This window comes from Hemicordylus capensis, chromosome 1 (genome assembly GCF_027244095.1).
Source record: "Hemicordylus capensis ecotype Gifberg chromosome 1, rHemCap1.1.pri, whole genome shotgun sequence".
NCBI lineage: Eukaryota > Metazoa > Chordata > Lepidosauria > Squamata > Cordylidae > Hemicordylus > Hemicordylus capensis.
In genome coordinates this window covers 401,115,251-401,141,732 of record NC_069657.1, presented here as the reverse complement: position 1 = coordinate 401,141,732, position 26,482 = coordinate 401,115,251, and the positions used below count along the sequence as shown (strand labels likewise).

The 26,482-nt window shown below is 45.1% G+C and overlaps 1 long non-coding RNA gene across 2 annotated transcripts in view; it reads left to right on the top strand.

The window, feature by feature from the left end:
- Positions 1–6,719: 6,719 nt before the first annotated feature.
- LOC128349343 (uncharacterized) overlaps positions 6,720–26,482 on the top strand; it is a 57,487-nt gene continuing 37,724 nt past the window's right edge. Inside the window, exon 1 of one of the 2 annotated variants that reach the window (XR_008318768.1) lies at positions 6,720–6,774. This is a non-coding gene — a long non-coding RNA (uncharacterized LOC128349343). Of the gene's footprint in view, positions 6,775–6,874; positions 6,947–26,482 lie in introns of those variants that run through there. The other variant, XR_008318769.1, reaches the window with a different exon arrangement.

Here is a 26,482-nt window from a genome sequence, read left to right as displayed (position 1 = left end):
ATGATGAGGGCATGAAAGCTGTTATTTCTACCACCTGTTCTCTTGTCCTTTGCCCAACATGGCTTATATTATCAAGCAGGGAGATTGTTGGAGACGACTTGGTTGAGATCATAAATGCTTTTCTGAGGGAAGGTAGGATGCCTCCTTGTTTAAAGGAGGCAGTTATTAGACCTCTTTTAAAGACGCCTATGCTTGATCCCTCAGAGTTAGGTAATTATAGGCCTGTCTCCAATCTCCCGTGGTTGGTCAAGATGATTGAGAAAGTGGTGGCTTCTCAACTCCAGGCAGTCTTGGATAAAACAGATTATCTACACCCATTTCAAAATGGTTTTGGCGCAGGCTTTGGGGTGGAGACTGCCTTGGTAGGCCTGTTGTATGATCTCCAAAGTGGAATTGGCAGAGGGAATGTGACTCTGTTGGTTCTTTGGGATCTCTCAGCGGCTTTCAGTACCATCAACCATGGTATCCTTTTGGATTGCCTGGGGGGATTGATCATAGGGGGCACTGATATGCAGTGGTTCTGCTCATACCTTTCAGGCAGATTCCAGAAGGTTTTACTTGGAGACTATAGTTCTATGAAGTGAGAGCTTTTGTATGATGTTCCTCAGGGCTCCATTTTGTCTCCAATGCTTTTCACATCAGGGATCATCAAGGGATTTGGTGCAGGGTGTTACCACTACACTGACGATACTCAAATCAATCAATCAGTTTTTATTATAGCTGTTGGCCAGCCAAGAGACAAAAATCAGAACAACAACTATAACCAATACACACAAATAGTAACTGATAATAACACACAATAAAACAGTATACAAGCATCCAGAATAGATTACTTTAAAAACAGTAAAACAGTTCCTAAAATTGAGACCTTAATCTCATAGCAATATAAAAAAAATTGGCCACCACTTTTGTGATCTCACAGCTTGTATCCACAAGCCAATATTGTGTATAAAAAAGCTCACACCTTCCAGGAAATCTAGCTAACAGGGGGAAAATAAGTTCTTCTCTAATACTTTGATACAAAGAACAATATAACAGAACATGGGTAACAATTTCCAGGAGGCCAGAGCCACAGGGGCAGAAAACCGTAGCTGAAGAATCCTTAGAGAACCTCCTTTCCAAAAGAGAGGAGGGCAGCACATTTAAGCGAGCCTGAGCAAACGCAACCCAAAACTTGGAAAAGTGAAGTGTTATTAGATAATTTGCACCTCTATCTCCCATGGGGGGGAAATCCCAAAATGAATGGGAGAGCAGGTCCTGTTAGCTGAAGACGTAAGTTACTGACGTTCAATGTCATGCAACCGTAGAAATAGTGGGGCTATTCTGACGATCAGCAAAAATCGGGCTAGCCTCTGCTAGCCTAATTTTTGCCAATTGTCAGAACCACTGGGCTCGGCTGCGAGCCCGGTGGTTCTCAAGCGGTTAACCCACTCCTGTAGCCCTCCCCATTGCCCGGGTTTGCGGAGTGAGCGCTCTGCAAACCCAGGCTATCTGCTCATGAGTAGCCACGCTGCGGCTCCACGCCACGGCTACTCATGAGTAGAGCCCCGGAGGGGAGGCAAAAAGCTGCCTCCCAACTCTGGGGGTCTCACCAATATGCCCTGCACGCTTGCAGTCCAGCCCCTGAGCTCCTCAATCCCCACCGGCTCTGTCTTGGAGCTGGCAATCGTGTGGGTGACCGATCCGGCCGCCCAGGGCTCCCTCCCTGCTCATGAGCAGGGAGAGCAGGCTTAGCCCGCTCTTCCCGCTCACTGCCCCAAACCGGGTCTCATGGATCGTGAGACCTGGTCCAGTATTTCCTTCACCTTATTATTCTTCAGAGTGAGTAGCAAGCAAGCAAGCAAGCAAGCAAGCAAGCAAGCTTTATTACAGTCAGAGACCAGCATAAAATCACACATTAAATGAAGGTAATACTGAAGAAAGGTTACATGTTAACAGAGGTGATTGCAAATACGATGATAGCTATTATAAAAAGGCTAAAATTTAAAATAATTACAATTTTTGTAAAAGGAGACAAGCTACTAAAAGACTATAACTGCTAAAAATACTTTTCCATAATAAAATGCACAGAAAAGGTAGAAGTGGAATTTAAATAGTAGTAGTAATACTATAGTAATGTAGCTGGAAATGATTTCATATGTGGTAAAATGCTAGAATTAAAATTAAAAATTGTTAAAACTGTAATGGTTACCATAAATTGGACTATTACTAAACATGGTAGAGTTTTACGGAATTACACTGAATGATACAATACACTAAAATACACTAAGTGGTGAAGTTACACTGCATTAATCTAATAAAACATTATGCATTGCCATGGCGCAGTTAATAAGGTACGAGGAATATGGAGGCAAGTATTGACAGGACTCAAAGTAGGGGAGCCCATCAGCTATCATCTTTCGCCGGATGCCAATCGCAGCCGCACAGAACTTGGCAACAATCTTTGAGGGGGGGGGAGGTTTAGAGTCAGATAGCAGCAATTGAGTATAGAATTGGTTCGTACGTCCCGGAAGCTTGTTCAACAGTGGAGAAATAAGGGCGGCACGAATGTCTCTGTAGAACAGGCAGTATAAAAGGACATGCTCAGTGGTTTCAATTTACTCAGAGCCGCAGGGGCATAATCGCTCTGTGGACGGGATATTTCTGTATCGTCCCTCTATTACTGCTGAGGGGAGAACATGGCAGCGGGCCAGAGTGAATGTCCTTCTGTGGTTTGGGGCCTCCAGCTGGGAAAGGTATGCTGCCGGAGAGGCTATATATCTAAGCTCCTCACTTATACAAAACTTTGGGACACTGCTGAGATCCGCTTGACGCTCAGTGTCTGTGATGCGCTGTTTGATGATAGCTTTTGCACAATCATATCCCATGTTGATCAGGGACAGGGGGGCGAGGCCCAGGATAGCTAATTTCATCTCAATTGCCTGAGCCCATATAGAATGGTAATTGTCGTGAAGGGTTAGAGGGGCAAGACCAATTGGACTGAGGGATAGTTTAAGCCAATAGGAGAGAATGGCCACCCATACCCTAGCCTCAATCTTGATCAGGCCTGTCTCCAGCCGCAATGTAGCATTGGACACACATCTTGGTACACGTAGCACTGCCCTGAGGAACTTGGATTGTACCCGTTCCAAAGTCATGATATTGGGAAAAGGACCCAATTGAGCGCCATAGAGTAGTTGGGCTAGTGACTAGGCTTGGAACAGTTCAAGAGCTGCAGGGACATAGTGGCCTCCTCTTGTGTGCATAAATTGAAGTATAGCAGAGGAGCTTCTCTGAGCATTTAAGGCCACATGATCTTTGTAGGCTTTTCTGGAGCCACTTGAATGAAAGACTACGCCCAGGTATTTAAAATGGGTCACTTGTTCAATTTTATGTTCCTCAATCTTCCAGGATCGGATCTTGGGCCTCCTAGCAAAGGCCATTATTTTAGTTTTGTTGTAATTGATTACCAGACCATCTTCCTTGCAGTGCAGCGTCAGAGCCCTCAACACTCTTCTAAGGCCAATGGGAGTTCTTGAGAGGATGACCGCGTCATCTGCATATAGTAGGGTGGCTAGGTGTCTCCCGGCAAGTTTAGGAGGATGGAAGTCAATGTTGCTGAGCTGGTCCACCATTGAGTTGATGTAAAAGTTAAATAAGATTTGGGCCAGAATGCAACCTTGCCTGACACCCTTCTGTGTTAGGACAGCACTCGTAAGATGACCTTGTGGGCTACACCTCACCTTGAGCGAGGTGTTAAGATGCGGAGTTTGAATGAGATGCAGCAGGCACCAATCAATAGTGGAGGCCTCCAGCTTCTCCCATAGTTTTACACGTGAGATGGAGTCAAAAGCTGCCTTTAGGTCGATGAAGGCAGCATAAAGGAAGGTCGTCCTACAGGAGGAATATTTTCCAATGAGGTGCTGTAGGACTATACATTGATCAATAGTGGAGCGCCCCTCTCTGAATCCTGCTTGTTCCTCAGCAAGGAGCTTTTCCTGCTCCAGCCAGTCCCTGAGTTTCCCATGTAGGTTTCTTGCATAAAGTTTACTGATGGTATTAAGTAGACTGATAGGTCTATAGTTGCCCGGGTCATCCTTCGTCCCCTTTTAAAAGATGGGGACAATAATTGCTACCCTCCAGTCCTTGGGGATTTGGCCGCTCATGTCGATGAAGGTGAAGAGCGATGCCAAGATTGGGGCCTACCAGTCCAGATTGTTTTTGATAGCTTCCGGGGGAATAAGGTCCTCAGCTGGAGCCTTTCTCGGTTTCAGATGGGCAACAAGGCTGTGGATCTCCGAGATGGATACCGGAGCCCATGCCGGAGTGTCCTCTATGGCACTAGGAGGGGCTCTGCCAGCAGCGGTGGGATCTTTATATAGATAATAAAAGTGTTTATCCCAGGTTCCTAGATGAATGTAGCAGTCCAGGTGGCTTGGGCCATAGCTGGGAGAGGATTTTGCAAGATGCCAAAACATGACAGAGTCCTTGAATCTAGTGGCCTGGATTAGTCTCGTCCAGACCTCTTTCATGGCCTCTTTTTTCTTGTGGACCAGCAGGAGTTTATATTGCTTTTTCTGCTGAAGTAGATCCTGAACTGCCTTCAAACCAGGGGTATGTTTGTAGACTTGATAGGTGTTGGCAAGGGCTTTTTTGGCATTAACGCAATCCTTGTCAAACCACTGCTTGGAGGGCGGTTGATGCAGAGCTCGTGGAGCATGGGTCCTACGGGAGAGAAGCTGCTGTAGTTCCCGAGCAAGTACTTTGTATGATTCCAAAGGCATAGAGGTAGGATCATTATTTAGCAGTGATGAGTGGGTTGACTGCAAATGATCAGAGGCAAGTAGCTCCCACAGTTCTTGATCTAGCTGTGGTGATAAATTGGCATGGCAATGTACTCCCTCTGCTGCAGATATGGTGGGTCTGTAGTGGTTCTCAAAATGAGACTGATGGATAAATGGTTTTAGGAGTAGCATGATAGGAAGATGGTCACTATCAAATTTAGGAATAACCTCCAATCCCTCCACTAGCGGTAGTAGGCTCCCTGATGTAATGAAGTAGTCGATCAGACTCATTCTGGTGCCAGTGAGAAAGGTGAATTCAGCCGAGTGGTAACTTTCAAACGAGCCATTCAAGATGGAAAGGTCAAGTCTTGTGGCCAGTTGGCTCAAGCGGAGACCCGCATAGTTTGACTTTTGATCCTTAGAGAGGCGGCTAAAAGGGAGTCCATCAGCCCCGGGGCTGGGTGGATAGGCCCTTTGTTGGGAGTATAAGGTAGAGTCATCTGGACCCGTCCTAGCATTGAAGTCACCACCCAGCACCACATAGGCATTGGGGTTGGAGTGGATGAGATCTGCTACATAGTTTTCTAGCTCAGTCCACAATGTTCTGACCTGTATTTTTCTGCATTGGGGCAGGAGATAGATGTTAATTATCAGCAATTCACACTGAGTGAATTGGACTAGGATGGCCATTGCATATTGTTTGATTGGTGGGAGCAGTCTGGAGGTTGCATGAAGGGCAGTAGCAACAAATACACCCAGACCTCCTTTGCATCTGCCATGACCTGCCCCAGGTAAGGCTCCGACGGTATGTGAGTGGAAGCCATTGAGCAGTAGCTCCCCAGTAGTCCAAGTTTCTTGTATCAGTATGATTTTGTGGGAGGCTAAATAGTCAGTGAAGGAGGGGTCCGAAAAGGATGCATGCCAGCCATTTACATTTCATGTTAGGATCACAATTTTACTCTGGTCTGCTGAATATCATTGGGCTTTTGGTGTTGGACTGTCAGCAACTTGGGTGCCTGGTGTTTCTTGCAGCCTATCGGCCAAGTGATCTGGATCCAGCCCAGGCAGACTGGAGGGAGAAGCCACCTTGTTCTCCACCTCTGATTGGATGGCTTGATTGTCCTGCTCACCATTGTCTGGGGTGGTACCTGGCCTTTCATCCAATATGGTGATGTCTTCTGCAGCATCTGGGGTGGACTGGGGGCCTGGGTCTTGAGAAGCATCTGTAGTGACTTCCACTTTGTCTGGATGAGCCTCAGTGGCCGAGGGTAAGTCAGTTCCCTGTTCCAGTTCTGTGGGAGGCGCTTCTCCTATGAAGGGTTGTTGTGTTGTCTCTGGATATTGGGTTACTGCTGGGAGGACTCCCCTTCCTTCTCCTAGGTTGCCTCCATCCCCATTGTAATTTCCACAGCATCTGTAGCAGAGGAGGGATCTGCAATGCAGGGCTGGGTGCTACGAGGTGTAAGCAGCCTGTCTGGGACAAGAAAGGCAGTGACACTGTCAAAGTGTGGGTCTGTAGACAACATCACTCCTGGACGTAAATTCATCCTTTTAGCAGCCTCTGCATTTGCTGTGCTAGGCTGTGTGTTAGGAGGGGGGGGTGCAGGTGGATTGATCACAGTCACTCTCCACCCCTAAGTCGATGGCGAAGTCAGCTGGATTAACCCTTAGGAGTGTTTTGATTGGAGATCTTAACTGGGTTTCCATAGGGCCAGTGATCAGTATCTGTGTCTGAAGCTGTGCTGAGATAACCATCATCATCATGTCTATCCGGATACAGTCTTTGGAGGAGGGCAGCCAGTTTAGTTTTAAGTTGCATCAGGTCATCTTGCTTGCATGTTTGGCAGTTAGACAATTCAGCAGGGAGAGTTGGCATCATTTTATCAGAAGTAGCAGGCTGGGTATGTGGCCTTGGTGTTGGAATCAAGGAGGCGGTGCCATAATTCTTGCGTTTGACTGTACTGGAGCCGTTGAATAAGTCTCTAGTGCCAAAATCTTTGAATACATGCTGGTGAGTAATCTTATATGTTCTCAAAAGGTATTTAATATGAAGTAACTGGGTAGGCACTCTGGGTGTTTTAAACTCTAAAAGTAGTCTTTTGTGATCCAGCTGAGATGGCAGGAAATAGAAGTGTTCAATCTCTGAAGAAGAAACTTAGAAGTTTAAAATTTGGGAAAGCGAGGTAAGAATCCTTTTTCTAGTAGCCCATAGAAAGGCATCGCATCTAGGAAAACAAATTAGGATTTGTTTATGTTGAAGGACTCTTTGCACCCGATAAGGAGTTTCAGTTCCGAGGAGGAGAGGAGGGCTGCGATGACGTCCTCGGAGTTGTTAACCCCTTGCTGGGACTTGGCTGTGAGTTGGGTGAAAGCCTGGGTTAGAGTCTCTATTTGCCCCCAAATTTGGTTTAGACGCCCTGAAAATGAGCCTGAAAAATTCACTCAGTAATTGATTTGGAGGTGAATTGCACCAAGCAATCTTTAGTTAATTTATTTCTTGTAGCGAAATCCGAATTTAGGCAAAACTTACAACACTAATAAGAGACCAAAACTTGGAATGTTTTAAAGAAGATTGGAGACCATTCTTGTTGTATCTAAAGAATTACTTTCCTACTATGGACTTTACAGCAGGGTTTGAAATTTAGCAAAAAAACTGCAGGTTGGGTAGGTTAGCTATGTTTGTAAGGGTTTAAATTTATGCTTTGAATTATTATTATAGCAAGGGTAAACTTTATAGCTGATGAATCACGAAGAGATGTGTGCGGGAAGTCCACCTTTTTGTGTGTATTTGTAATGAATGACAATATCACTATTGTTAAAATTAATAGACACCCTAAAACCAGGAGAAGAGATTCAGCAGCAATCACACAGACGTCACTCAGCTGTTGGGTGATGGCGTCTGGCTGGGGACAAGTTGCTTGGTCAGCATTAGTGCTGTGTGGGTTCTGTCTTGGAAGGGTTCCCTTCCCCCTTCTTCTGTGCTCTGATTTGGGAGTGGGTGGGTTGCTATTAACCACCTGGGGAGCCAGTCTGTTGGAGGGGGCGTGGTCAGGGCTGCAAATCTGTTTGATGTACTTACAGCAAATGAAGTACCCAGCGCTGCCTCAGCTGGGGGGAGGAAATTTTCAATTCTCAGCTGTTTAGTCTTCCTCTCCTTCTCTGCTCCCTCTTCGGGGGGGGGGGACTTGCTGGTGGGGCTATTTCGCAGTCTTTTCTTCCCCCTGGATGGTGTCAGCCCCTTAGATGGCATGCCTGGGATGGAGAAATGTCCAGGCTTGGGCAGGAGCTGGGAAGATAGGCTGTTAGTTCATATCCATCTTGCCCCACCTCTTCCAGAGTGAGTAGTTCAGAAGGAGAGAGTCCCAATTGCATCATTTTGTTGTTTGCATAAGATAGCCAGGGGTTTGGATAAGAGTCCAACTAGACACTCAAATCTATTTCTCCACATCAGCTTCATCAAGCAATGGCATAACTTCCCTAAATGCTTGCCTTGAGGCAGTAATGGGCTGGATGAGGGATAAGAAACTGAGACTGAATCCAAACAAGATGGAGGTGCTTACTGTAGGAAGCCGCAATTCGAGAAATGGGATAGATCTGCCTGTTCTGAATGGAGTTACACTCCCCCAGAAGGAACAGGTCCACAGTTCGGGAGTACTTCTGGAAGGGGATTGGAAATAAAGATGCTAATATTATAATGCCCTTATACAAATATATGGTGCGGCTACATGTGGAGTACTGTATGCAGTTCTGGTCACCATATCTTAAGAAGGACATTGTAGAATTGGAAAAGGTTCAGAAGAGGGCAACCAAGATGGCCAGGGGCCTGGCGCACTTTCATTATGAGGCAAGGCTAAAGCATTTGGGATATTTTAGTCTAGAAAAGAGGCGATTATGAGGTGACATTATAGAGGTGTATAAAATTATACATGGAGTAGAGAGAGTGGACAGAGATAAATTTTTCTTCCCCTCTCACATCATTAGAATCAGGGGTCATCCTATAAAACTGAAGGCTGGGAAATTTAGACCAATAAAAGGAACTACTTTTTCCACACAGCATGTAATTCATCTATGGAATTCTCGGCCACGGGATGTGATGATGGTCATTAGCTTGGATAGCTTTAAAAGGAGCTTAGACAAATCCATGGAGGACAGGTCTACCAATGGCTACTAGTCATTGATGACTGTGGGCCACCTCCAGCCTCAGCAGCATGATGCCTCTCAATACCAGTTGCAGGGGAGCAACAGCAAAAGAGAGGGCATGCTCTCACCTCTTGCTGTGGGCTTCCTGGGGGCATCTGGTGGTCCACTGTGTGAAACAGGATGCTGTATAGGATGGGCCTTGGGTCTGACCCCTCAGGGCTGTCCTTATGAACCAATAATAAATGGAAAGTTTTGAGCCTCTCTTTAAAACTGTAGAAAGAACAAAAGACCCCCCCCAAAAAGTCAAGCCTTAAAGTAAGGTTGAGGCTTAAAGTGAATATCAAAAGAGGCACTGTTCTGATCTTTTTGACAAAGTGCTGTAGAACAAGGATAGCCTTAATAAAGGCAATGCCTCTGAAGTGAACATTATTTCTTCAAATAACATTGAAGATCGTACTTTCAAGTCCACAGTGGATGACCCATTTTCTTAGCAGTTCCTTCTAAATTACGTGTCACCCACATAGATGTGATTTTTTAAAAAGCGATGGGTCCATTTATTTGAACAAATAGGGCAATGCAATAGGATGACAAAACTGCCTAATAATATCTGGAACTAAAATGGTTGTGTGTTTGTAAGGGTTTATCCAAATGATTGGCAATGCTATGTCAACAGCAGCCCCACAGTTGTATTTGTAATGAACCTACTTGCTCCAATGGCACAAAGTGTCTCACATTGAGGAGAACATTTTGCATTGAAGTTGCAGCCTGATCCTAACTTCCATGGGTGCAGCAGCAGGTTCTATACCCACTGCTGTGCTTGTGCCTGGCCATCTTGTCCCTCACTCCAGAGAAAATGGACCCACAGCAGATTTATCATCCCCCTCTCCCAGAGATTGTCTGTTTGGCAGGCAGAAGGTATGCTGAGAACATAAAACACCCTCTTCTCTCCACACATGATGGATGCGAAGAAAGGCATGCTGTGGGGCAGGGGGTGGGGAATACTACCTTGTATCCCTTTGTAACAGCAACACATTTCAGAGAAGACCTGCAGTAGAGTGCTTAAGGGAAGTCTATTCCAAAGGTCTTCCCAGCCACCCAACATACAATGAGAATGTGAGGGAAAATGTGAGTCAGTCAGCTAGTCCATGCCCCACATTTCCAATGCATCAATTTGTTATGCCCCCCCCCAGGCCCATCTCTGTCCAAAGTTTGTCTGAAAAAGGAAGGGCTGAAAGAAAGGAGAGTTTCTTCTTATAAATTGGGGTGAGGGAAACCCAATTAATATAATGGAGTCAGATCACCCCATTACTATTAAGAGGTTGCACAGCCACAATCTAAGGATGGAAAGTCCACCCAGTATGGAAGTTCCTGGGAGGAAGAAGGTCCTCTGTGATGAGTGGGCTTCTCTCCCAACCCTCAGATTGACCCTGCAGCCTCGTTATCCTCCTTCCATTAAATATAATGAAGCACTCCATTACTGGAGTAATGGAGTGAAGAGGTCCATTAAATTGAATTAATATAAAGAGATTGCAGAGGCCAAAACTGAGGTGGGAGACCTCAGTGTGTGGCCGGGAGGGGAGTCCCCTTGGCCTAATTGGGCTAGCTGCTTTTATCACTTCATCAGTCACCAGTCACCACTGACCAGGCAGCCAGCCCAGCAACGCCATGACGTGGCATCTCCTCAGTTGGGCCAGTGACTGCCCTTTGCAGCTAAATGTGGGATGATCTTGCCCTTGCTTCAAACCTAGGTTGTGAAAGGCAGCCACCTTGCACAGCTCAGTAGACTCTTGTCAGAACTGAAGCACTCCAGACTCAGGCTTCAGAGAGCAGCTGTAGGAGGACCCTACTGAGAGGAACAAGGCACTGATGGAGGAGCTATATAGTACAAGAAACCTACATTCTCTGAAATAATATGGCTTTATTGGTCCAGCTCCTTACCTACAAATATTCCTTCTAACTCACTTAAGACAACCTATGGCAAGTGAGGAATGCATGCAATCTGCTGCAAAGTGTATTTGAAGAGGCTTAGAAGTATTCCAGAAGTGGAATCATCCACTATATGTGGATGTGCTAACCCTCAGGAGGATGATATGCTGCATTATCTTTTAAATTGTCAGTTTCTGCCTGAATACAGGGATAGATATGTCTATTTTTTATACATGCCAATGTGTTCCCTGATTATCTTAGTAGATGATCATTCCTGTTGCAGGATGATGGTATTTTTAAAGTCACTCCGGTAGCTAAATTTGTTCATGCTGCTGAAAGGTTGAAGAAACCAGTCCTGGCTACCTGACATTGATCATTTTGTAGTTATCTTAACTATTTAAAATCCAGTGATCACTACTTCATTTTTAGTTCTTGTAACTGTTGTAACTGTATTGACCAATGGTCATGCAGTAAAGGTGACTCATTCATTCATTATGAGGAACTCCCCCTAAACACACACACACACACACACACACAGACACGCAAAATTCCTGGCTGGTGAGGGCTTTGCTCTGCCAAGAAAGATCTCTCTTCTTGCTCTCTAAATCTTTGATAGCTAGCAAAGCCAGAAATTCTTCTTTGGATCAAAGGTGAACATGCCAGAGAAAAGGTCAAGAGCTTGTAAAACTTGCTTCTTCTTTGAGAGATGATTTTAGAGGCTCTCAGAGTCCATCTTGGAAGAGCTCAACTTGGTAGAACTTCATCAACATCTCTAATTATTCCAGTGAAACACCAATTGGCATCAAAATTAGGTTCTCGTATTAAACCTTGATGAGCCCTGTCTTTGGATGCTAAGTGAAGAATTTTGCACTATGCTAATTTTGAACACAAATCACTCCCCACCCCCGCCACAATGGGTGGGTTGCTGAAGAGGTGCTCAAAGCACAGGAACCTTTACAAGTGTGATCAGTAGCTGGAAGAAGTGTGAAGTCTCTTCAAGCCAATGCACTACATTCCCTTCCAAATCCCTCTAATGTTGAGCCATCTCCACTTTTCAGAAGAGAAAGTAGTAGGAAAACTGATTTGCTAAAACAAAAAGAGAGAAATCCTCTTCATCACCATCTCTGCCAGAAAAAATGATTTGACATATCACAATGAAGCAGAGTGAACTACAGGAGCAAGGAAATCACAGCCAAGCCAAGTGGGAGTTAAGAAAGGAGGAATCGGCCAGGAACAGAACTGACAGTGCATGCTGATGTCTAAAACTATGTGCTTTTTGGAAGTATCATTCTTATTCCTCCTCTCCTGAACTGGAAGGCGAGCATGAAGTTTTCGTAGGGAGGACAATATCATCATCTGTATTACAGTGGCTTCCCGTTCAGCCTCCAGTGGTTTTACCATTGTTGAAATAAATTGATATATTTGCATGTAAAAGCCTTGTATTATCACACCCAGCTCTAGGATGAATAGAGACTTGCACATTTTAGGGAAGCAAAAAGAAAAAGAAAAAGTCATCCTTAGAGGCCAGGCAAAGGTTCCCTCTGTTCTTTGTGTTTTCTTGAAGAACTGTGTTACTTCACTTTCTGAGAGGAAGCACATTTAACCAACAGAGATGAAAAAGTAGAGAGCTGCTTTTTAACCTGTTCTTGAAGCAATGACCCCCAGATGCTTTTATTTTCCACTAACCCCTGAAAAATCTTCAAAGAAGACCATCTTCTGTTGGCTGGATGTTGTTGCCGAACAAAACACAATTTGTGGAAATCCAGATTCAGGGATTGTGTTTCTTTTTTCATTTAAGGCAGTGAAGAACCAGGGGCGTAGCAAGGTTCCTGGCGACCGGGGACAAAGTTTAGCCAGTGGTCTTCCATCCAGAGCTCCAAGCCAAGCTCCCTGCATCTGACCTCAGATGCAAGGGCACGGGGCAACCTCCCCCACTCAAGACTCACTGTTCGGAGAGTCTTTTGGGAGGGTGGCTGCAGCAGCGGTCGCTTGACAGCACGGATCAGGGCTGGGTGCAGGGATGCCATCCTCTGTCCAGGGGCGGTGGTGGATCGGGACTAGGCAGTCTCTCCTCCTGTGGCTCTGCATGGCAGGCAGGCTGGGGTGGAGCAGCGATGAGGGGCTGGGAGGAGGATACGTGGGGGAAAGCACTGTGTGCCTCAGCAGCGTCTGGTGTTAGCCTTGTGAACCCCTTGTGGGCCTCCTTACCCACCAGGCCGGGAGACATTTGTCCCCCCCTTGTCCAACAGATGCTATGCCCATGCAGAGAACTCAGTTTGTGGAATTAAGTTTGTTAACTAATGTACAGATATACATCTTATCCCTCATGCATGTAGCTAGTTTTAAGTAGGGATTTTGGCTGTTTGTCTTTGAATCTGGACTAGATCTGAACTGACCCGGCCTGGACTGGGTCTGGGCTCAGATTCGACCAAACTGGGTCTGGACAGGTTTGGCCATTGAACTGGGCCAAACCAGTTCATGGGCTGGTTCGGGGATCATTGTAAAAGGGCATGCCTAATCCCTATCCTAAAAGCTCCAGGGGATGTGTGTGGTGAGAGAAAGGGGCCTCCGTACCTTTAGTGGAGGTGGCAAGGCATCAACGGGGTGGCAGCAGAAGAGTGAGGCTCCTCCAAGGCCAACTGTGGTTCAGTTTGGGCCTCCACGCATGTGTGGAGGCCATTTTTGTGATCTCCATGATGTGCGGAGGCCCAAACTGGACTGCAGCCAGCCAAGGTTGTCATTCAGGAGGCTGGCTGGGGGATTGGAGGGGGCAGGAGTCCTGCTGACTTCCACCACTTCAATGTCTCCGCTGCTGCCTCCAATGTGTCCGCCGCTGCCTCGCTGGCTCAGCTAAAGTTACAGAGGCCCCTTTGACATATAATACAGCTAGTATAATTATTTGATTAAAAGTGATTGTTTATATCATGGTTCTATAGCCTACGTGTATAACTGAATGAAGTATTGATGTTGATAAGAGGAATTGCTGCTACTTCGAGGATTGATAGCAAACCTAATAGAATGATTTACTTCTGGTTAAACTCTGTGTGTGTGTTTGAAAGAGTGCATGAGTAAGCAAAGGATATACCAGCCCCTAAAACATGGTAAAATGTTGGGAGAGAAATGCAGATGACTCCAAAGGACCAGAGAAAACTGGATAAAATGCCGAACACAGCAGGAAAGGAGTTGCTCAGAAAATAAGGACTAAGGTCGATCCTGGGATCAGATGGCTGTAAACATGGAACAGCAAACAAGCTTCAAAGGCAGGCAACCCTTTTTAAAGTCAGGCATCGATATAGATTTTCTCTGAGAAGCACAGAAGATTGTGGGGCCCCCAGATTCTCCCAACTCCCCGTTAAAGACTGATCACCTTTAATTGGGGTTGGTAAGTATGCATGTGTGAGTGAATGAACTATAGTTTAGCTAATACTTAGGGTGTAACAACAAACTGATGTACAAAATCCAGCTGGTGTCTGGGATCTGTTTTCTTTTTGGGACTTGTATTAGCCTATCCGAAGCAATACTCCTAATTAAAGGTGACCTCCTTAATAATTGGTCACACCTTTCTCTTGCCATTTCCCCAGGCCTTTAGGATAGAGATTAGAGATGCTCCCTTTACTTGTAAAGGGGAATCCTCAAGGATTCCCTTTACAAGTATCTCTGAACCAGCCTGCAAACCAGTTCTTAGACTTGGGATCAGTCCTCTTGGAATCTGGACTCACAGAACAAAGCTAGCTCGATTCGAACCATGGTTTGAACCAAGCCAGCTTGCACATCCCTACTTGTAAGGGCCTTGTTACATTATAAGAACATAAGAACAGCCCTGCTGGATCAGTCCCAAGGCCCATCTAGTCCAGCATCCTGTTTCACATAGTGGCCCACCAGATGCCTCTGAGAAGCCCACAGGCAGGGGGTGAGGTCTTGCCCCCTCTCCTGCTGTTACTCCCCTGCAACTGGTACTCAGAGGCATCCTGCTTTTGAGGCTTGAAGTGGCCTATAGCCCCCTGACTAGTAGCCATTGATAGACTTCTCCTCCATGAAGTTATCCAAACCCTTCTTAAAGTCATCCAGGTTGTTGGCTGTCACCACATCTTGTGGCAGAGAATTATACAAGTGGAGTATGCATTGTGTCAAAAAGTATCTCCGTTTGCTGGTCCTAAATTTCCTGGCAATCAATTTCATGGGATGACCCCTGGTGCTAGTGTTATGTGAGAGGAAGAAGAATTTATCTCTATCCAATTTCTCTACACCATGCATGATTTTATAGCCCTCTATCATGTCTCCCCGCAGTCGTCTTTTTTCTAAACTAAATAGCCCCAGGTGTTGTAACCTTGTCCCATGAAAAAGGTGCTCTAGGCCTCTGATCATCTTGGTTGCCCTCTTCTTCACCTTTTCCAGTTCGACAATGTCCTTTTTTAGATGTGGTGACCAGAATTGTATGCAATACTCCAGGTGTGGCTGCACCACAGTTTTGTATAAGGACATTATAATATTAGAAGTTTTATTTCCAATCCCCTTCCTAATGATCTCTAGCATGGAATTGACCTTTTTCACAGCTGCCACACATTGAGTGGACACATTCTAGGAGCTGTCCACCATGACCCCAAGAACCCTCTCCTGGTCAGTCACCTACAGCTCAAAGCACATCAGCATATACTTGTAGTTGGGGTTTTCCGTCCCAATGTGCATCACTTTTCACTTGCCAACATTGAACTACATTTGCCATTTTGTCACCCAGTCCCCCAGTTTGGAGAGATCCTTTTGGAGCTCCTCATAATCCATTTTGGATTTCACTACCTGAAAGAGTTTGGTATCATCTGTAAATTTGGCCAAAAAAATCTTACAGCAACCATACGTATGATAACACAATGAGTCCTTTATTGTTGCTTTGGTGGTGGTTTATCAATGTACTCATGTAAAATGTTGGCCTACATACCATGCAGTGAGCTGCCCATGGACGAGGGATGTGGGCTCCCCAGTTGCATGGCATTCAGTAGCCCATCCATGAGGCTTGTAAAGGCAGAGGCTGCTCCATGCGTCTGAAGTGGTGTATCAGAGCAGCTGCCCCACTACTGCCTTTAGAATAATGGCGATAGCAGCACAGCTACTTTGACACACAGCTTTGAAAGCATGAAGCAGCCTGCGCTTCTGCTAGCAGCCAGGACAGGCTCTTGGCTGGCTCACAAACCACACACACTCCTCTTCCATGGGTGGTGCATTATCTCAGCCAGCATCTTCTTCAGTATCTATAAGTGAGCTGCAAGCTATGGTAAAGAAAGCATGTTCCAGTTCTGAAAAACAATTTTAGGAATTCTCCTAGGTAAATTGAAATTCGGGGAGGAATGGAACATAAGGCAAAGTGAACCAGAAAACAACAAAGGAATTTGTTATTAAAGCTGGCCTGAAATGTGCACTCCATTTCACAGTTACATTTGCAAGCTGAGAAAGGGAGGGCATTTTAGTGCTGGAGGGAAGTTTTGGGGAGTGGGAGGGAAACTCACACACACCAGCTGGTGGTTCTTCTCATTTATCTCTGCAGAATGCTCCTCAAAGTGACACTCTATAATGATGTACTATTGTTTCAAGGGGGATTCCGGGACATTAAAAAAAGTGGCTAGTCAGTGGCTGCAAATAGGAGCACTGCTGCAGTGATGAAAAATGATATGCATTGTGGGAGGTAGGGTGGTTTTAGTCACCCTTTCATCTATGCATCGTGACTACTACTAGAGATTCAGATACCATATTAAGACTAAGTTATGATCCTTTGGTTTCTGTGTGTATGTGGGTTTTTTTGTTCATGGGTTTTCAAAAAATACACAATGGCCAAAACTCGTGTTCACATTCAATGCATTAGGCTGCAGTTTAAGAACATAAGAACAGTCCTGTTGGAAAAGGCCCAATGCCTATCTAGTCCAGCATCCTGTTTCATACAGTGGCCCACCAGATGCCTCTGGGGAGCCCACAGGCAAGCGCAAAGGGCATGCCCTCTCTCCTGCTGTTGCTCCCCTGCAGCTAGTATTTAGAGCCTCTTGCCTCTGAAGTGCGAGGTGGCCTACAGCCCTCAGACTAATAGCCATTGATACACTTGTCCTCCATGAATTTAAGCCATGCTTCTTAAAGCCACCTACCTGTAGGCTATTGGCTGTCACCACATCTTGTGGCAAATAATTCCATAGGTTAATTATGTGTTGTGTGGAAAAGTGCTTCCTTTTGTTGGTCCTAAATTTATTGGCAATCGGTTTCATGGGATGACCCACGGTTCTAGTGTTATGCAAGAGGAAGAAAATTTTCTTTCTATCCACTCTCCCCACACCACGCATATAGACCTCTATCATGTCACCCCTCAGTCATCTTTTACTAAACTAAAAAAAAACCAGTTCTGTAGCCTTACCTTATAAGGAAGGTGCTCTAGCCCCTGATAATCTCAGTTGCCCTCTTCTGTACCTTCTGCAGTTCTATAATGTCATTTTGAGTGACCCAAACTGCACACACTACTCCAAATGTGGCCGCACTGTAGATTTGTATAAGGGCATTATGATATTAGCACTTTTTCACAGCTGCTGGACATTGTGTCGACACTTTCAATGAGCTAGCCATTGTCCAACCATGACCCCAAGATCTCTCTCCTGGTCAGTCATCAACAGCTCAGACCTCATCAGCGTACATGTGAAGCTGGGGTTTTTTGGCCCAATATGCATCACTTTACACTTGCTAACATTGAACCACATCTGCCATTTTTTTGCCCACTCACCGAGTTTGGAGAGATCCTTTTGGAGCTCCTCACAATCTCTTTTGGATTTCATTACCCTGAATAGTTTAGTGTCATCGGCGAATTTGGCCACCTGGCAGCATACCCCAACTTCTAGATCATTTATGAATAAGTTAAAAAGCACTGTTACCAGTACAGATCCCCGGGGGACCCAACTTCTTTCTGCCCTCCATTGTGAAAACTCCCCATTTATTCCTACTCTCTGATTCCTGTCCTCCAATCAGTTGGCATTTCACACATGAACCTGTCCCTTTATTCCATGACTGCTAAGTTTACTCAATAGCCTTTGGTGGGAAAATTTGTCAAATGTTTTTTAGAAGTCCTAGTCAACTGGATCACCTTTACTATGTCCACCGGCTCACCTTTATCCACATGACTCTAGATACTCTCAAAGAACTCCAAATGTTTGGTGAGACAAGATTTACCTTTGCAAAAGCTATGCCGGTTCTCCTTCAGCAGGGCCCATTCTTCGATATGCTTAACAATTTTATCTTTGAGAGTGCTTTCCAATTTATTGAAGGATTGATTGATTGGATTGATGAAGTGCTGTCAAGTTGGTGTCAACTCTTAGCAACCACATAGATTCTCTCCAGGATGATCTGTCTTCAACTTGGCTTTTAAGGTCTCTCAGTGGTGCATTCATTGCTGTCATAATCGAGTCCATCCACCTTGCTGCTGGTCATCCTCTTCTCTTTCCTTCAACTTTCCCCAGCATTATGGACTTCTCAAGGGAGCTAGATCTTCACATAATGTCCGAAGTATGATAGATTGAGCCTGGTCATTTGTGCCTCGAGTGAAAATTCTATTGATGGATAGAAGGATATATACTATTGAGTGTCTCTGAGTAACTAAGGCATTATTTAAATATTTAAATAATTTAAATTTAAAAATATATGATTTATTTATTTTAATATAGCAATGCATTTATTTAAAATTATAACATGTAAATTATTATTACCTGTCCTAAGAACCTTTGTTCAGAGTGGCTGTAGATCTAAATGAATAAGTGAAAACCCTTCACGTTTGGTGAAAACGTGATAGATGTACACTTCTTCCCACTTCCAAGTACAATAGAGTCACATTTTGGAGAAGCCTCAGACGTGGTCCACCTTTCACTCCAGTCCATCATCTTCTCTCTGGACACATCTCAGCACTAAATTGAATGTAACTTAAGGCCATTGATTTCAGTAGGCTGAAGAACACCGTGTTGGAGAGAAACTTTGTAACTAAAGGAGCCGTTGTGGCTTATTTGCCCAATTCATATGTACAATTCCAAAGGTATTGTCCTAAAATGGAAAATAAAATGAATTTGTAAGAAGATGCCAGTTATACATCTCAGTCAAAACAGAAACTGACATGGTAGTTGTTGGATCCAAGTATCAACCAGGGACGATTCTAGATTGCCCAGGCTACACTTTCAAGGTGACAGCTTACAGAGTGCTCAGGAAGAGACTTCATGGCACCAAGGAACAGCCTATTTGATCCAATCATGCATTAAATGTTTTAGTGGCTTTATGTCATCAGTGACTGCAATACATTTAAAAATAGATTGTTGGCTTTTTTTATACAAATAGACGTGGCCAAGTTAAATGATGTCAAGGTCACCCTATTATTTATATGTTTACATTTTCCCATAAATATGAATTTTATATCTCAGATCACTTTTGACTTCCAATTAGGAGAGCTCTGACTCTCCTGTGGTTGCAGCAGATTGTAGTTTTGGACACTTGCCATAGAAAGTCCCATATGACGTGAGGCAGTGCATTTGTGGTAAAGGGGTTACAGAAGATCTATTCCACAACCTGTTGCAGGATCAATATATACATAATTAAGGGCTAAATATTTGTAAAACGGAACTTTTCTGGAAAGTACTATTGGTCTAAACAACAAAAGAAAACCCACAGAGATAGAAAGGTCATTCACACACTCAAAAGCAGTTTTCTACCAAGGTTTGGGAGCTGTGTGTACTCCCAATTTCAGTTGTGTGGAAGCAAGGTAAGAAGAAAAGCTGGGTAGAAGTGATTGTGTGGAAGGAAGGTAGGAGAAAAATCTGGGTAGCTTTTCCTCCTACCTTGCTAGCACACAACTGAAAATTGGGAGCACACACAGCTCCCAAACCCAGGTAGAACATTGCTTTTGATTGTGTGAATTACCTCAGTAATGTTTTGGGGAAAGATATTTCTTTTGCTTATAAGATTGCAAAGATACACCAAAATGGTCAGGTATGCATGTGGTAGATTGCTTTTATCTATTGTTTCTGTTTCTGTTTGTGTCTCTTCCACATCTCCTCATGGGTTTTGTTTTTGGCATATGAGGAGGGGAAAATGTTTTGTTTATTTAGGCTATGTTCTCACAATCATAATGATCCTAGTTAAAGAGTTAACCAGAATAGATGAGACTCACAGAGCAGGTTGTGAGAAGGCAGGTTTCCCAGGCAACCCTGTCAAACTGCTGTGCTTAAACCAGATTTAAGCAGGATAGATAACCAGGGTCTGATCCTGGCTATTTATCCTGGTTGAATGTGGGCATAATTTAACTGTGATAAATGTGGCTGGTGATAAGCAGTAGGCCTGTGCATCACCAGAAAAATCAAATCAATGCTGACCCAATTACAATATGCAGTGGGGGGGGGGGGTAGGGGAGGTTCATATGGCCTCCCTGACACTAAGATAATCCTTATTGGAAGGTGGCTTAGAGAGAAAGTATCTCCAAGCCATTTTGGAAGGGTGGTATATAAATTGAATGAATGAATGAGCCAGCTGTAGAACTGGATTTAAAGGAATGCACCCCTGAAATCAGGAGATGGGGCCAAGGTACCACCCAGGAAGCACCCACTGGGGTTATCCTGATTTCAGGGGGTGATTCTGATTGTCTCCAAGCCAGCTGCAGATCTGGTTACCTACAGACCATCTCATTATTGGAGCAGCATTGACTGGATATTTCTGATGATGCATAGGCCTACTACTTATCACCAGCCACTTGGTGAGGCTGTTCTCATGAGCAGTCAAGCCCAGGCTTAAGCAGCCAAGCCTGGGCGTGGCTGCCCATGAGATCCATTGGGATCTTCATGGATCCCAGCAGTCTCATGCTTTCAAACCCGCTGCCGAAGCCTGGCTCTTAGCCAAGGTTAAAGGTGCAAATGCGCCCTTAATCTGGCTGCTAGGATCATGTGTCAGCATGAGCTGATTGCTGATCGTGTGTCAGATAATCATGTATCAGCATGAACACCCATTCCCTGAGGGACTCCCTCAGTGCACCATGCTCAGCATGCAGTGCATGGTGGAATACCCAGAGTCTGGGATGTGTTGTCCCACTTCTCCAGAGCATTTCTTCACACCAGATATAACTTACGAAACTCACTGCTAAAGGTGTGGTGGTGGCTACTAGCTTAGATGGCTTTAAAAGAGGATTAGACAAATGCATGGGTCTGCCAACAGCTACTCTTGATAGCCACATGGAATGCCCATGTTCAGAGACATTTTCACCGAAGCCGAGTTGCTGGGAGCAATCCTGGGTGGAGGTTATTGCCTTCTTTCTGACTGTGGTCTTCCCAGAGGCACTTGACTGGTCGCTATGAGCAGCAGCCTGGCTCTTAGCCAAGGTTAAAGGTGCAAATGCAACAAGATGGTCCTTTGGTTTGATCTTTCTCGCTTCCTATACTGTTATTCTGTAAAGCATCTGCTATATTGATGGTATTGTATAAATAATGGCATTTCAGTAGTAGTAGTAGTAGTAGTAGTAGTAGTAGTAGTAATGTTTAGTAGGACTGTGCAATGAGCAAATTATTATTGGTTCCTGTCTGAAAACATTAGATTTCTAGATTGATGATGATGCAATGGGTGGGTGTGGGTGTTCGTGTGTGCACATTTAATTATCTGATATGATGCAATCTGATATTGTATTTATCAAATTGTATCTTTTTAAATCAGATAAATGTTTCATCAAATCATATCCTATAAGGCTTGCATCACATTGGCTTGCATCACAGCAGTTATAAGGCTTGCATCACATCATTTCCAGTTATCAACCCAATGCAATACACAGCTGTAGTATTTAGAAGAAGAGGTAAATATTATTGGGAAGCGAAGCGGGGAGAGCAGACTAAGCCCGCTCTCCCCACAGACGAGCAGGGCGGGAGCCCTGGGCGGCCGGATCGGCTGCCCACACGACTGCCCCATGACGGAGCCGGCAGGGGCTGGGTAGTTTGGGGGCTGCACGCAGGGCATACTGGGGAGACCCCTGAACAGGGAGGCTACTTTTCAGCCTCCTGCCGGGGGTCTACTCATGAGTAGCCATGGTGTGGAGCCATGCTGCGGCTACTCACGATTTTTAAAACTGGGGTTTGCAGAGCAGTTGCTCTGCAAACCCGGTTTAAGGGGAGGGTTACTTTGGTGGGTTAACCGCTGGGAGGCAACCGGGCTCACCTGTGAGCCCGGTGGCTCCCATGATCAGCCGAAATCGGGCTAGGCTCCCCTGGCCCGATTTCGGCTGATCGTGGGAATAGCCTCATTATTTATTTTATTCATCGTATTTTATACAGCCTGATATGTATATCTCTAGGTGGTGTGCAGAATTTAAAATATTTAAAAGTCACAAATTAAAATTCATGACAATAAAAACAATAAAATAAAATGATTAAAACAAGTTTTTAAAATTATTAAAATTAAAATATGAAGGTTGACAGATGTATTAGATTGCAGAAAGTGGTTTGGAAGATGTGTACACGAAAAAAATAAAATCCCAGGTGACTGCTGCTTCCAGCAAAGCCCAAATCATGAACACTAGCTGCAGGCAGTTTATAGGCCTCCGGTTCCTCTGCGCAGTTGGGTTCTGGAGCATGGCAGTTGGCAGCTACTTTTTCTTTTCTGTTTTGGAGGAGTATTACACTAAGAATTTGATTGATTGATCCAATAAATTCTCCTATAGTTTAGTTACATGAACTCTGGCTTTTATATACAGCCTTTAATCCATAGCTCTGCATGAGCACTGCAGACCAAGGTGAGACTGTAGGCACCCAATTTATCATGGGTTTGTGCATTAGAGAGAATGGGATAGTTAGGTAAACACACCGGGATGGTTCAAACTCCACTTGTTTGTGCTTTTAATTCTGGAGATCCCAGCTTAGGCTGTTGACAAGAATGATCCATGAAAGCAAACGAGATCGAGGCTATACTCCATTCGGAATGTATGAAATGCGTTTGAAACCACACATTAAAAAGCTCTTTCATGGATGCCTGGCATAAAAACAATTTAAATCCAAAAGGACTATGCCAGTTTAACAAACACAACAGATTGCTGATGCAAATAGATAACTCTGGTAATGGTTCTGTCTTGTGTTGTTTGGAAATATTATTCATTAAAATATGTTTTATATTGCTTCTAACCCCATACAATCAACCTTTATTAGCCGAGAAGCTGTGTAGCCTTAGCAAAGAGCACAATCTTCCACATGCTTTATTCCCCTTGACAGCCAACTGTGGAGAGCAATGTATGCAGTGACATTTAATGTGGAACTTTTGTTGTTCATGGTTTGTTTTATATTTCTGCTGCCAAAAATATTTGAGGCTTCTAAGCACAGTTCCGGTACAAAACACCCAGCCATTCCAACAAGAGAATTATATGTGGAGTACAGAGCAAGCTGGCTCCCTTCATAAATGAGAGTTAATGCTACTGATTTTTGCAAAAGGACACACACAGTGGGATAGAACAGCACCGAGAGTCATGCAGGAAAAGATTTCAAGGGTTGGTCTGTGTTTTCCTCATCTTGGCAATGTTAAAGAAATAGCTGTCAAGTTGCATTTCAGCAATGATCCAGTTCATATATTCACTGAAAGCAGTCTCTCCGTAGGTATGAGGGAAGTGTGAACACTTTTATGCCAAGATATAAATAAGGTTAAAGAGGGTCTGGGGGGGGGAAGTGAAGATGGGCCCCTGCCCTTCCACCTGCTTCTTGGGAGAGGCAGGAGGGAGAGAGTGAAAAGCAAACTCTTGCCTGCCCAGTGCCCAGGGGCACAGGGATGTTTGTACAACGATACCTCTGCCCCTGGTACTGACAGCACAGAATGGGCAAGCCTCCCAATATTTCAGAGATTAAAATGTACCTGTAATTCTCACATCAAAGATCTTTATTTCTGAGTCCCATTAAAAGCTAAGAGGTGTTACATAAGAACAGCTCTGCTGGATCAGGCCCAAGGCCCATCTAGTCCAGCATCCTGTTTTGCACAGTGGCCCACCAGATGCCGCTGGAAGCCACAGACAGGAGTTGAGGGCATGCCCTCTCTCCTGCAGTTACTCCCCTGCAACTGGTACTCAGAGGCATCCTGCCTTTGAGGCTGGAAGAGGCCTTTAGCCCACCAACTAGTAGCCAATGGTAGACCTCTCCTCCATGAAGTTATCCAAACCCCTCTTAAAGCCATCCAGGTTGTTGGCTGTCACCACATCTTGTTTGTTCCTTTGGCTCACAAAATACTAGAGAAGCATTATGATCCCATAATATGATCTGCAACTATTTAAAATAAATCTTAACAGCTGTGGCATGTGAAAAGGCAGGCTGTGTGCTTTAATGTTCATGCACGTGCATTTGTGTATATGCACACTAGAATCAAGATGTAGCTCCACAAACACTTGAAGAATGAGCTTCTAGCGGCAGGGATGGAGCTGAAATCACAACAATGGCAACATGGGTGTGCACATTAATAAAGGTAGTGTGCTGTCAAATCGGTGTTGACCCCTGGCGAGCCCTGTGGTTGTCATTGGTAGAATACAGGAGAGATTTACCATTGTCATCTCCCGCACAGTATGAGATGATACCTTTCAGCATCTTCCTATATTGCTGCTGCCCGATATAGGTGTTTCCCATAGTCTGGGAAACATACCAGTGGGGATTCGAACCATTACCCATTTTAAAAAGCACCCCCCCTTCCCAGATCTCCCTAAAAGTCAAGAGAGAGAGAAAATAGGAACAGTGGCCAACATGGTGAGGAAAATTACTCAAAGTAGTCCCATCAAAATTATAAATAACTAGCTGAAACCACACAGAGCATCTGTGCAGTAGTTCACTTCCTTTTTGGGGTTAGTTGGGAGAATTTGTTTGGCTAGTCCTCCCACAGCTCTCTCACTCACTCTGTCTCCCCCCCCCGCGCCTGTCTCGCTCGCGGTGTCTCCCCCCCCCGTGCCTGTCTCACTCGCGCTGTCTCTCCCCCCTGCACCTCTCTCGCTCATGCTGTCTCTCCCCCCGTGCACCTCTCTCGCTCGCTCTCTCTCTCCCCCGCGCACCTCTCTCACTCGCGCGCTCTATCCCCCCGCGCCTCTCTCTCCCCCCGTGCCTCTCTCGCTCTCTCTCTCTCTCCCCCGCGCCTCTCTTGCTCGCGCTCTCTCCCCCTCGCGCCTCTCTCACTCGTGCTCTCTCCTCCCCGCGCGCCTCTCTCTTGCGCTCTCTCCCCCGCGCGCCTCTCTCGCTCGTGCACTCTTTCCCCCCGCGCGCCTCTCACGCTCACGCTCTCTCTCCCCTTGCCTCTCTCGCTCACGCACTCTCCCCCCCTGCGGGCCTCTCTCGCTCGCGCACTCTCTCACCCGTGCGCCTCTCTCGTTCACACTCTCTCCCCCCGCATGCCTCTCTCACTCGCGCACTCTCTCCCCCGTGTGCCTCTCTCCCCCGTGCGCCTCTCTCGCTTGCTCTGTCTCTCCCCCACCACACGCCTCTCTCGCTCACTCTGTCTCCCCCTCCACCTGCCTCCCTCACTCGCTAGATTCTGCGGCCACCACCACTTGCCAGGCCAGGCCCGTCAGCATGGGCCGGCCAATTCTCCTCCTCCTGGGTGTGCCAGCCAATCATGCGCCTCCGCAGCCCAGCCAATCAGCTGGGCTACCGGGACGCATTTTCCCCAGGCACACCTAGGAGAAATATATATATAGATGTTAGGCATTGCCTAACTTGTCCATTTAATTTCAATAGGATGACTCTGAGTAACTTTCCTCATTATGTCAGCCAGTTATTTCCTGAAAAACATACCCAACAGTAAGAACTGTGTCTAGTAAGAAGGGATAGAAAGTCATTACTTGTAAAATCTTACAGGGGGAAAGGAAAAACTGGGTTCAGAGGGGGTATATCCTCAGAGCTGATTTCCCCATGACTAAGAGGCCATCATCCAAAGTGCTGGAATATTTTCATCAATCTCCCCTTCCTTCTGAAGCCCACAATGACTCCTGAAAATATGGACCTGTGAGTCTTAGGAACATATTTTCAGGAGCCATAGTCAGCTTCAGAGGGTAAGGGAGAGAAAAGGAAACCACCCCTCTGTAGCACCAGTGTTGCATTAGTCTGGATCTCAGCCAGAATCCTTTAGTTGGCAAAGGGGCAGCAAAAATCCTGGAGGTTTGGGAACTGCACTTTGATGATATTTACTCCCTGCTCTATTTACTCCCTGGACTAATTATGATCCTTTAAGAGAAGTCTTTGGGAACTTTTATTGCAGTGTAATATTTATTTATTTTATTTTATTTTATTTTATTTTATTTTATTTATTTATTGAAACCCCTGTTTCAGCACTTGGAATAGCTACACATGAACACCCCACTTTACAAATAGGTAGACTCGATCAAATGTACGATGCAGGGGATCCTTCTTCTTCCCAAAGAGGGAAACTTTATTGATTGATTGATTCGATTTGATTTGATTTATATAGCGCCCTTCCAAAATGGCTCAGGGCTGTTAACAGTCAAAACAAACTACTAAAACAGTAAAGAGCTACAACAAATTAAAAACAATATAACAACAATTAACAATTTAAAAACATTTTAAAACAACAATTAAACAATTACAGTGATTAAAAGCCCCCAAAACGGGTTAGAATATTAAAATCGATTTAAAAACCCTGGAAAGCCAGGC